Genomic DNA, 13,448 nt, shown 5'->3' on the forward strand with positions numbered 1-13,448 from the left:
AAGGCAAGGCTAAGGTCAGAAAGATGGGACTGAACCCCATCTCCCTGGAAGTCTCCTGACTCCTGGCCTTGGGCACTTCTGGCAGTGAAGCAGAAAAATGGCCCTACCCAGCTTTGCTTTTTGCAAGAAGCCTCCCATGTCCTTTGGCAGTTCCAATCTTTCCTTCAGCCTTCCAGGTCCCTTCTCTCCTCACCCCCATGCTCACCCCTGCTCACTGTTCACTTATCTCCCCTAGAAAGCTTTTCTAGACTCCCAGACTAGAAAATTTATACTCCTATCCCCTTTATCCTCTTAGCCCTGAGAAGAGAGAAGACCCCCCCCTTGTGCCTTCCCTGTAGCTATCAGACTATTAAAGCAATGAGCCCCCAGATGGCACCATTTCCCCAGGAATTTTATGCTGGAGGGAAAAAGAGCTGAAGACCTGGTACCAACCAGAGGAGGGACATGTTTTCTGAGAAAAGATCCCACACAGTCCTGGAAGCCTATCAGACCACCCACAGGAGAGCCTGGAGCCAAGAAAAGGCTGAATCAGCAAGGGGTGGGACCACACCTTGACCAGGATCGCTAATGATGTCTTCTTACTCCAATATTAAAATCTGGACCGTGGGGCTGGAGAGATGGCTCAGTGGTTAAGAGCACTGACTGATCCTCCCCTCCGGAGCTCCTGAGTTCAAATCCCAGCCACCACATGGTGGCTCTCAACCATCCATAATGAGATCTGATGTCCTCTTCTGGTGTTTCGGAAAACAGCCACAGTGTTCTTACATACAATAAACAAATAAATTTAAAAAAAAAAAAAGAAGCCTAGACCTCAGGTCAGAACCCCAAGGTGGGTTTGGGGTGAAGGTCACTGCGTCTCTCTTGGTTTCTCTTCCCAGTGTGGCCATGCCAAATAAAACTCCTTTTTCTGCTTTTTACTATTTTCCCTTTAGCTGGTATATTGAGAATGGGTGGCCAACCCTTGCTTACTAGAATTACCAGGGCCCAGTTTTCAAACTAAAACCTGCAGTAACATCAGGAGCCCGGTATTCTTTCTTGCACTCGTGACTATCCTAGTTAAATCTGTACTGTGTAACTTCCTGTCCAGTGTCTCATTAAAAATGTGAGCTTCGTGTGATAGGGGACCGAAGCTGTCTTGGTCACCAGTGTATCCCCAGGAGGAAACAGCTAACCAAGGGTACATTCTGTGTGGCTGTCCTGGTTAGCTTTTCGTCAACTTGACGCAAGCTAGAGTTATCTGGGAAAAGGAACCTCAATGGAGAAAGTGTCTCCATCAGATCACCTGTGGGCAAGTCTGTGGGGGCATAGTCTTGATTAATGATCGATGAATTGATCATAATTGATAATAATGATGAGGGGGTTCAGCCCACTTTGGGTGATGTCGTTCCTGGACAGGTGGTCTTGGGTTGTTTTATAAAGCAGGCTGGTAAATCTGTGGGAAGCAAGCCAGTAAGCAGCACTCCTTTATGGCCCCTGCTTCCGTTTCAGCCTTCAGGTTCCTCCCAGACCTGAGTTCCTGTCTTGGGTGGCTTTCCTCACCGATGGACTGTGATCAGAATGTGTAAGCCAAATATAACCCTTTCCTACCCAAGTTGCTTTATCACAGCAACGAAAAGCAGGTAAGACAGTGTGCTAATTCTCCAACTCTCTTATCCCTTGTTCATAGAGGATCTCGACTTCTTAGACAAATACCAACAGTCCCAAAGACACTCCAGATATCACAAACCTCTCAGAGTCACCCCCCACCCCCCAAAAATCTAAACCCAAAGCGATGATGGGATGATGGCTGTCCTTCCTAAACCGCCTGTGCTCAAAGAGGGAACCTGGGATTTTTTGAGCTTCTGCCAAGCCGAAGGGAGGTCAGGGACCTAAGACAGTTCTGGCCTGGGCCCCAGGCAATGGGGAGAGCAGGAGCACAAATCGCATTAGCACGGTGCTCAGCTGCTGAATTAGAGGTTGCAGCCTGCTCAGCAGCTCTTCCTAATAGGACATTAATGTTCATTCTGAGCAATTACTGTATTTGCAACGGTTTCTTAATGTTCGGCTTCTGGAGCCTCAGAGCTAAGGGCCTTGTGTTTCCGGTAACCAGCTCTCTACTAAGGCGGACGGATGAACTTCAGAAAGGCTCTTCCCAGCCGGATCTGGGGAAAGTTCAGCAGCTGGCAGACTCTGTACCTGGCTTCCCTGACCTGATCACATCCTACAGACTTTCAAGTGAGGGTAGACAGAGGCAGGTAGGTCTCTAGGTGAGCACACATACACACACACACACACACACACACACACACACACACACACACACATCAAGTGCCTTCTCTGCAGGTGCTCCCTGCAGTCACCCTGCTAAGTGCTCCTGGCAGCATCCAGTCTTCAGCATCCCACTATGGTGCTTATCATTTTTATTTTAATAGCATCTCCCCTCTTGATCATTAGCATAATTAAGATTCCATTGTAGAAGTAGAGCACAGTGTGGAACTGAGCAGATGACATTACCTTTGCACCCACGGGTCACAGTCCCCGGACGCTATCCTATACATAGCCATACATGAAAATAAGTAAATACCAGCCTTACAAACACAGAGGGCAGTGCCCCAACAGCCTTGTGGTGGTAGGATGGCTGTGGTATGTTGCGATTGCATCTGTAGCTCCTTTCCCAGTGAGATATGGCCTCCAGATGGGGGCATTCAACCAAGCTCACTATAGATCTGGGGCAGGGCACCTGGCACAGAGCATTCATCCTTCAGATGTTCGATGGCTGGCTGCTGTCTCAGGGTTTCTTGGGTTGTGAGTGACCTAGTTGAGGTACCCAATTAAAACTGGCTCCCAATTAAAACTGGCTAGCAAAAGGTAATTCTCTGAAATTCTTAGGGGATCGAAATTGTTACATCTGTAAGTGAAAGTTGATTTTCTCTCTCTCTCTCTCTCTCTCTCTCTCTCTCTCTCTCTCGTCTCATTTAGTGTTAGAGTCATTCCTAGGCTCCTCTGGGTAGACAAGACCCTGGTCTGGTTTTCCAAGACTTGTGTCCATCTCTCTGTCTGTGGTGTTCCTACCTAACCACCCCACCACTGGATTTGTTAATTTGGACAGAGGGAGGAAAGAAGGTAGGGTTCCTGCACTGTCTACTCCCAGGGGAACTCTGTGATCTGGTGTCCCCTCAGCTGTCAGAGCTCAGCCCTAACTCGTAGAGGACCAGACACTCTCTGCACACCCCAGTCTGCTCCTTGTGGGTTGGACCAAGCCTGTGATAAAATGAGAGGCTGGAAGCTACAGAAAGAAAAGGAAAAGGAAGCAAGGGATGAAGGAAGGAAGGAAGGAAGGAAGGAAGGAAGGAAGGAAGGAAGGAAGGAAGGAAGGAAAGAAGGGAGGGAGGGAGGGAAGGAGAGAGGGAGGGAGGGGCAAGCCTTACCCAGCCTCAGCTCACTGACTGCATGCAGAAGCAAACTGCAGAGACTGCATATGCTATGGGCTTAAATCTCAGGGTCACTCTCCCTCAGGTGTGGGGTGTTACTCGAGTTCTCCTTTACTTCTCTGTCTGTCTGTCTGTCTGTCTGTCTCTCCCATCTCTGTCTGTCTGTGTCTGTCTATCTCTGTCCCTTCTTCTCCCCTTCCTGCCTCTCTCTCACACTCCCTCTTTTTTCCTTTTTTCTTTCTCTCTCTCCCTTTCTCTCTCCTTTTCTCCCCCCCCACATTCTCCTCTTTATCCCTCTCCTTTCCTATCTTTTTCTCTCCCCTCTCCCTTCTCTCCTTTTCTCCTGCCCCCCACATTCTCCTCTATCTCCCTCTTCTTTTATCATGCTCTATTTCCTCAGTGTGCTTTCTCTTTCCTCCCTTCTCTTTCTTCCCCCTTCCCTCCCTCCTTTTCACTCTCTTCCTCCCCTCTTCTCCTCTTCCCTCTTCTTTTCTCTTTCTCTGCTCCCTCTTCCTGTGTCTCTCATGTTTTCTACACCCTCTCACCCTCTCCTTCCCCATTCCCTCTCCCTGTGTAGATCTTTTTGCTCCCTCCCCCACACACCTCTCCTTCTTTCCTCCCCTCCGCCCCCAACCTCACCACACACACTTCCACGTTTGCATTTCTCCAGGATCTCTTAGTCTCTTGTCTGCCTGCCTTCTTCCCATCAGATATTTAAACTCTACCAAATACAGTGTTTCTTTTATCAGCCAAGTGCACACTTGATGCTGTATTACTGTGAGAAAGTGAAATCTCTCTCCGATAAGGGAATCCTGTTCCCTTCTATTGACCACCGTGTCTTAGAAAAACGCACTTAACACTGAATGTAATTCGATTTTTCAGAGGAGCATAAAGCAATCGTTCACCGGAGATGAAAGGCCTCACTTCCTGCCGCCGGTGGACAGGGCTGCATCTGTTTGTCTGCAGCAACCAGAGGAGCCAGTATCTCAGCAGAACTGGCTCAGAGCACACCCAGTGGACAAATCTGACAAATGTCTTTCACCAGCCTTTGTAGAACTTTGTGCAGTGCTTTCTAGAAACAAGCAGAAGCTGTGTCAAACATATAATCTCCAACTAGTGCTGCCTTCAGGGTCTTTAAGAAGAAACATGTCCCAGGCAGCCACAGGGGACCAGGCACCAATGAAGAGGATTTTGTTAGGAGAACAGAACAATTGGTCAGAAATCAGGGGCAGTAATTCCCAGACCATGGGACACTCCACCTTCAAACCAAAACCAATCTATGAGTAAACTGCCCAAGGACTGTCCTTTCATTCAGGATCCAGCCTTGAATCAAGACTCTAGTATTGCCCCCACCCCCCAGCACTGCCCATGTTCTTCACAAAGGACTGTGAGCATGGCCCCTGTCATCAGTTTGCTGGGAGCATTTTCCAGGCTCTACACAGAGCTGGGCAGAGCCAAGTGTCTTCTCCCTCATTCATTCACCCTCTAAACCTTTACATAACTGAAAATACATCAAGTAGTGGGGGCTCTAGAAAGAAAAAAATGACAAAGCCAGGAGACAGAATATGGCTATAGGGAGTCAGGAATGTTCTTCCTTTGAGTTACAATTTGATCAGAACCCCAATGAAGTGAGACTCGGCCAGACCCACATCTAATGAAAGTCAGGGCTAGGGAAATAACTCATTGCTAAAGTATATGTTTGGCATGTGACAAGCCCTGGACTTTATTCTCAGCCCCGTCCAAACAAAATAATAAACAAACAAACAAATAAATGGTAGTTACAGGGTCGGAGAAGGCCAGGCTGAATCTGAAGACACACACCTGTAAGCTTTAATCCCAGCACTCGGGGAGCAGAGGCAGGTGGATTTCTGTGAATTTGAAGCCCATCTACTCGACATATTGAGTTTCAAGCCAGCCACAGTTACAAGATTAGATCATCTCAAAAACAACAAAACAAAATAAAACAAATAACCCAAAACATTAGAAGTCTTGAGCCTTACAGAAATCCTTAGGATATGGGGTTAGTTTTTTCTCTAATAAGCACTGAGGTGTGCCCTTCCCCCAGCCTTGAGCAGGCTAAATAGACCTTAATTATTTGCCACAGTTGGTCTTCCACCAATTTAGCCTGACCTAGGGTAGAGTCTTCTGCCTTGCCCTACCTGTAATTTTCTACAGGAGCAGACTGCCGGCTGAGCCTTCTTTGCAACATAATCCAGCTGAAACAAAGGATGGGTCTGTGGATTTTCTCTATATAAATGCAAAGCTAAAAATTAAACTTTGAGCCTTGATCAGAAACCTTTGTCTTGGCTTCATCTGTCTCTCAGCTGCCTATCCTTTTCCATTTCCAGCCTCCCTTTCAGGTACCCAGTTCTCTGTGGCTGCTGGACAGCTACACTGAGGCATGAACCTAGTGTCCTGTGCATGGTAGGTACTGAATTGCAACACCAGACCTTTTTTCTTGTAGAAGGGGCACGTTTTTAAAAATTGACAGAGGGTCTCACTCAATTACTCATGCTGTCCTCGAACCTGGGCCTGTCTTGAACATGAGATCCACCTTCCTCTGTCTCCATGGGGCCCTGGGATCACCGCCTACATCACCAGGCATGGCTAAAGGCTTGGGTTTTTATTATGAAAAGATTAAAGAGCTTTGAGATGAAGAGAGTTGTGAGTTGGTTTTGGCTTTTATTTATTTACTTATTTATTTGGGGGGGTGGTATGGTGTCCATGTGAGATTGCAGGACAACTTTTGTGGGAATCAGGTCTCTCCTTCACCATGATGGACCTGGGGATCACGCTCAGGCGGTCCAGCTTGGCAGCCCTTGCTTTTACCCACTGAACTTGTTCATTGGCTCCATTGCTTTGTTTGTTTGCTTGTTTATTTTGAACAAATGTGGCCTCTGTAGGGGAAAATTAGAATCTCACGGGAGTGGAAGCTAGGAGACTAATTTGTTGGGATGCACTGTAGCCCAGGTGAGAAGGGCTGGCAGTTCTGGTTGGGCTACCAATCCTGAGGGTGGAGAGGAAACAGGTACCCAAGTGTGAACAGAGTTTTGAAGCAACCAAATGTATTAGCTTCAGAAGAGAAAAAATGGGTCAAAGATGACATCAGGGATTTGGGCCTGAGCATCTGGTGATGCTGGTGGTACCAGTTACAGAATAAGGTGGACTTGGGGGGAGGCCAATGCTTGAGAATATGACTTTGTATGTATTAAAATAATATGTGAGAAGGAAGGGGAGAAGGCAAAAGATGCACTAGTGGCCCAGTGGGAGGTGAGAACCAAGGAGAGATGGGAATCAGTAGGAGCCTGGAACTTTTGGGAAGTGCAAACAAAAGGAGAGTTTAGCAAAGCAAGGTGGGAGAGACTCAAGAGAAAAACAACACATGGCGTCCAATCAGTAGTCGTGAGGGATCACTCTACATCCCATCATGGACACCTAGGCCCTTGGATGTGTAAGTTCCTTACATGAAATGCCATTGAAAAAATAATGAAAAAGTTATATTAAAAGTGTTTTAAACTACTGGAGAGATGATTTCATGAACAAACTGTTTGCTGTTCAAGCCATGAGGGCCTCATGCCCAGCACCTATGTAAAAGCCAGGTACAATGGTACATGCCTGTGACTGAGCAGACAAGAGGAGGCAGGAACTTGCCCTCTGGCTAGAGTAGCTGGCCAGTGAGAGACATTCCATCAGCCTGTGAGCCTCCACCTGCAGAAGCATGGGTGAACACACCTCCACGCATGCACATGTGTGCACACATGTACAAATAATTAATAAATAAAAATAATAAAAGGCATAGTATTTACATGGATATATGCACGTCCTCCTGTGTGCTTTAAAATGTTTTTTGATCACCGATCTGGTACAACACACAGTACACTGTGCATTTGGGGCATAAATAAGTCTGTGTGGGATCAACATAGATGCAATTTTTTTGGGGGGAGGGGTTTTTGAGACAGGGTTTTTCTGTGTAGCCCTGGCTGTCCTGGAACTCATTCTGTAGACCAGGCTGGCCTCGAACTTAGAGATCTGCCTGCCTCTGCCTCCCAAGTGCTGGGATTAAAGGCATGCACCACCACGCCTGGCGAATTTTTTTTCAGATATTTTTATATACACTTGGTTCAGTCAACCACTGCAGAAGCTGAGGATAGAGGCTGAGTATAATTCAAGGTGGAGGGCCTGTGTAACTGTGTCCAAAGCCATCGATAATTAGAGCAACAGGAGCTCGAGGCAAACCTTGGATTGGAGAAAGCACGGATGAACTTGAACCAGTCGTACGTAACTTATAACTGCCATACAACTCTGCCAGCCAAACACCACTGTCTCCATTTTAACTGGTAAGTAGTTTGAGGGTGTGCCAGGATCACATGCCCGTGAGTGTTGGAAGGAAAACTTTGATTGTAGATGTTTGAGGCACCATCTCCCATCAAATCACCATGCCCTGGCTATGAAGGTACATCACTGGCCAGGTGCTGAGTCTGTAAGCTTACAGCTCCTATCAAGTAGGAATTATCAGCATATAGTGTGAAAGCCAAAGTTACGTCTTAAGTTTTCATTTCTGTGCCTACAATGTCTATGAAACAAAAATACCTCTACTCCATAAGCCCCTTGCCCAAGGACAGATACTTTCTGAAGTGCTGAAGGATATTGTTCATAGGAGATAAAAAGCCACGTGGTTTTAACTCCCCTAAACAAGTTCATTTGGCCCGACAACAATGGATGTGCTCGATCACATGTGGGCAAGAGGTAAGTGGGCAGGAAATATGTCAGGATGTGGGCTCGCCCCTGATTGGACCTGTTGGGAAATTCACTGGGTTGTGGGTTTTACCTTTACAAGCCCCTGCAGAACATGACTCATGGTTATTTTCTGGAAACCCATACATGGACCTGGCCAGAGAGTCCATCAACCCGGCCAGTGTTTAATTAAAGCTTGCTTCCAATTTGGCTCTCAATCATGGTAGTGGCCTTATTTTCTATGAGTAGGATTAACAGCCGTCCTCCTAGAAAGAGCACAGTCCAGCTTAAAACAGAAGACTGGCATTTCTCTCTCACCGTCTTCACGCCTAACGTTTATCACGCTTGAGATCCCAATCACGTCAGGTCTGGCAACCCATCCTCGATAAGCCAATTTAAAAAGCCAAATTAAAAGTGGAAAGCAGAAGGGGAGATTTATCTATTCAACATGGCCACACTGGGGAGAGGAAAAAGGGAATCCAGTGAAGACCCTCCAGTCAGTCTTAAGGGTTCAGAAATAAGAGCAAGTTTTAAACAGAAAGCTAGGATATGACTATCTAAGCAATCCCATTCAAGACGTGGTCCTGGAATACATTAGTATCTGGGTTTTATATTCTCACCCCGTAAGGTGTCCTGCCAAGTTCTTAGAAACGTGTGTGTGTGAAGTCTCTTTCAGGGAGACACACCCCCCCTCTGGCTGGCCTGGTGCTCAGTCCCTCTCAGAGCATGAGACTCCTGGGGGAAATTCTCGTTTCTCTGTGGGTCCATTGTTTCAACAATCTAATAGTCAATTGAGAAACACAAGTTTCTCTTTAGAATATCTTCGTTCCTGGCAGGCTGTGTTACACTAACACTTGTTAGATTTTGATGTCTGTATAGCAAAACAACTTTGGAGAGCCAGTTCCACTAGCCAGGACCACTGAGGAGCAGGGGGATGCTTTCCACAGCACAGGACCCCACTATGCTGGAGAGCATCTACAGTCTGCATCCTCCCCCAGATCCTGCTGAGACCCTCAACCTCTGGCCCCTGCTCAGCCTCCTCCCTGCCTATCGTCCCCTCCACCATCAGTGGTCTCCTTAACGGCTTTCACTTCCCGGAGTTTTAGTTACCCATGATGAATGGCAGTTCATGGAAAAGGTTAATGTGGGTTCTGAACAAATTCATGTAAATTTTGGTACATATTGTTGACATTTTGTCTAGGCTCTGCCCCACAGTTACCTGGCAACAGCCAGGTGTGCCTGACTCACTATAAAAGGGGCTGCTTGCCCCCTCCTTGCTCTCTTGTTCTCTTCTCTTCTCTTCTCTTCTCTTCTCTTCTCTTCTCTTCTCTTCTCTTCTCTTCTCTTCTCTTCTCTCTCTCTCTTCTCTTCTCGCTCTTGCCCCTTACCCTCTTCTCTCTCTCTCCCCATTCCTCTCCCCACCCCCTCTACACATGATCACGGCCAGCCTCTACTCCTCTACATGTAAACTCTATTCTATACTATACCATCGTGTGTGGCTGGTACCACAGGGGAAAGGGATGCCTCAGCATGGGCCCAAAGAGACACCTCTTCCCCTACACCATACCGTGCTTCCCTCAAACATATTCCTTCCTTCTTATTTTTTTTTATAAAACACAAATATAGTATTGTTGTGCATGCTATATTTTATTCTTAGTTGTTATTCTCTATACCTAATTTATATCCTAAACTCCATCATAGGTGTCTATGCAGAGGGAAGGTGTAGTGTCCAAGATAGGGTTTGGTACTATTCATGGCTTCCAGCATCTGCTGAAGGACTTCGGACATGTCTGCTATGGATAAGGGGAGACACTGTAATGTGAAGAGCTAGTGGACAGATATAGTGATGCAGGCCTGAATTCCCAGGGCTTGAAAGATGAAGCAGAATCCCCAAGATACGGGGCAAGCTTGAGGTTAGCCTGGGCTACATAGGCAAACCCTGAACCACCAATAACTAAAACAAAACAAACAACTGAAAGAGATTAGTGGTCTTCTACCCATACATCTCTGTGTGGTCTTACTGATTACAGTGAATTTAAGCTACTTTAGAACACTTCTTTTCTTTCTTTTTTCTTTTTTAGCTTGCTGCATTTCAGTTTGTTTGTTTGTTTGTTTCAACATTTTATTATGAAGCTGTATAAACACAAGCACTGATCAGGGAACCACTATCCATCCACCACCTCTAGTTTATAGGGACAAGTTACTCTGCCTCCTTTGTCACACCGTTGTCCACCCATCCTTCCACCTACCAGCATCAACCCATCATATGTTTAAGCCACTGTACAGGTCACCCCAAAACACTTCAGCACAGCCCCAATCCGGTATTTGCTCACGGGTTTATTTTTGGTGACACAGTTTGCAAACATTAGCAACTCGGACGTGTACAAACGCTACAGTGTTGACGGGTACAGACACACGGAGAACAACCTCTCCCTCAAGATACAGAGCACTGTGGTCACAGGCCACACGCTCTCTCCTGACCTCTCCCAGTCCATCCCCACCCATCCCAGGGGAATGGCTGACGGGATGTGCTTCACCAGAAATGGTTTTACCTGGTGAAGACTTTCTCACAAATAACCTTCCTTCCCTCCTCTCTCTGAGCATGGCTGCCGATCAAGGATGCTGAGGCGTTCCTTCCCTTAAGTTTCTCTCAGTAATCCATTGTGTGACTGAGTCTCAGTAAGACTGCTCTCCTCTTGACTGCAACGATTATTTAATAAAGAAAAGTATTATTCATTAGCAAAATTCCTCTTCAGGGTGATGTGGAGGGTCTAAGAGACAGCTCGGATGGAACAAGCACTTGCCGCACAAAGCAGACACCCAAGCGTGCTCCTCAGAGCTCCCTATGGAAGGAGAGAACCAACCCCTGAGAAGTGTCCTATGACCTCTGACAGGCGTGCTGCGGCATTCCCAAACACGCACATGATAAGGACTGATACCTGGATTGAAAAAATAACCCTGTTAAGAATTCTTTCATCATCTAAAGCTAGCAGGAGGCCAGCAAGATGGATCAGCTCCAAGTCTGAGGACCCAAGTCCAATCCTGGGACCCACATGGTAGACACAGAGAACTGACACTCACAAGTTTATCCTCTGACCTCCATGTATGCATGCACACCCCCCCCCACATACATGAACATACAAATGCAAATAAAAAGTATTAATGACTAAAGCTAGCACATCCACCAACTGGGACTGAAACATCTAAAGGCTGCTTGCTGTGCAGTAGCTGCAAGTGGGGCATGAGGCAGGCCTGGGTCACTGCTGTCTGTAATAGGATGTCTGTTGGTTTGCTCCAGAATTTTGCTCTGGTCTTGGTGACATATATTTAAGCAAACCTTCTGTTCTTTGTCACAAAACAAAAAGGTATTTTTTTCTAGGTAACTGTTTTGGTGAGTGTCAAAAATCCTTTGAAGTCATATACACTGTAAAAAGATCTAAAGGATGGTAGGTGTTCATCTGGACGGTTCCTTAAGTCTGTGGCTCTTTCCTGTCATGGTGGCTTAGCCCCAGCTGTGTGCTAACTGTACTGGGCCTGGGGAAGCAACTGGAAGAAAGAAAGAAAACAGATGCAGATATTCTCCTCATGGGGCTTGCAGTCTGGTGAGTCACACAGACACCAAGCAACTCATTGTTTAATTGCCAGTTTGACCATACTACCAGAGCTAAGGGCAGCTGCAGAGGGTGTGGAGGGGTTGCCCCAGGAGACCGAGTGCAAACAGGAGGGAGAGTCGAATAGGCGAAGGAGAAGGAGTGGGTGGAACCCAGGTCGGCAGCAGAGAGATTTGCATAATAGAAGGCTGTGTAACCAAAGGGTTACAGGGGACATAACTGAGTATGAAGATGTGGGGAAGGAAGCCCTACGGGGAGGAATTTTAGACTGCTGGGCCCAGCTTTGCTGGGTTTTACTGACTGTTCAAACTATTGGTCTTTGACCCTGGAGTTTCCTATTTGAAGATTAGGTGAGGTTGTCCGGTCTGTTCACTCTTTAAGTTTCTGGTGCTCCGGAGAACAGTGCCCTGCATCAATCTGAAGAAGGGGGCGGGGAGGTGGGAGGGCGAGGCAGGAGTGGAGGAGGGGCACAGCACAAGATGGAGGCAGGGAAGGAGGGAGGGATGGTTTTAGGTAGAAGTTTGAGAGTTATGTCTTGCAGAGGTCACCAGTTGCATAGTGGGTGGGAGCAAGCTCAGAACCTAGATCTTGGCTTGGCTACCCTCACAGGTACGGCACTGCGAGGGGTGGGCAGTCTAAACAACAGGTTAGTGCAGTGCTGTGAGTTCACAATGCCATCAGGGTTGCTTCTTTCCTGGCCTCCTGCTCACAGTTCCTCCTGTGGCTTTCCCTGGGCTCTCCCAGAAGGGGAGAAGGATGTATAGATATATATATATTGAATCCTCTTCCTATAAGAACACCAGTCCTTGAAGGAGATGAAGGGGTTTGCAACCCCATAGGAAGAACAACAATATCCACTAACCAGACCCCCCAGAGCTCCCAGGGACTAAATCACCAACCAAAGAGTTCACATGAAGGGGACCCATGGCTCCAGCTGCAGAGGATGGCATTGTCTGGCATCAGTGGATGGAGAGGCCCTTGGTACTGTGAACGGTTTGATGCCCCAGGGAATGCCAGAGTGGTGAGATGGGAGTGGGTGGATGGGTGGGCAAGCACCCTCATAGAAGCAGGGGGAGGGAGGGTCGAGGGGGTTTCCTGAGGGGAACTGGGAAAGGGGATAGCATTTGAAATATAAATACATAAAATATCCAATAATAAAAAATTAAAAATGCCAGTCCTATCAGGTAAGGACCCCACCCTAGTGACCTCACTTAACTATCTCCATAAAAGCCCTTTCTCCATATAGTCAGCATAAGGACAAGGAGGGTAGCTCAGCTCAGTCCACAATAAGACAGATGCGGGGGAAACCAGCCAGGAGGCCTGGGAGAGCGCAGGGGCAGCCTCCTTTTCAAGGAGTAGCAGTAAGAAGGGACAATGCTGTGCAGAAAGGTCTGTGAGAATCACAGGTGGCTTCCCAGGGCAGGGAAAGGAGGGAAGACATTGATAAGTTTCTACAGTTAACCTGCTGAACGATAGCACCCCAAAGACATGTCTACACCCCAGCCCTAGAAGTCTGTGCACATGACCTCATGACCTTACATAGAAAAAAATTTTCATTGAAAATGTAATCAACTTGAGAATCAGAAACTTTGGATCAATCTGAATCTATCCTGTGATCAGAAAGGAGAAGACAGCAAGATGCCCCAGTGAGTAAAGGTGCGGGCTGCCAAGCTTGACGGGATCCAAGTTTAAT

The sequence above is a fragment of the Mus caroli genome, chromosome 11 (genome assembly GCF_900094665.2).
Source record: "Mus caroli chromosome 11, CAROLI_EIJ_v1.1, whole genome shotgun sequence".
In the NCBI taxonomy this organism is placed as follows: domain Eukaryota; kingdom Metazoa; phylum Chordata; class Mammalia; order Rodentia; family Muridae; genus Mus; species Mus caroli.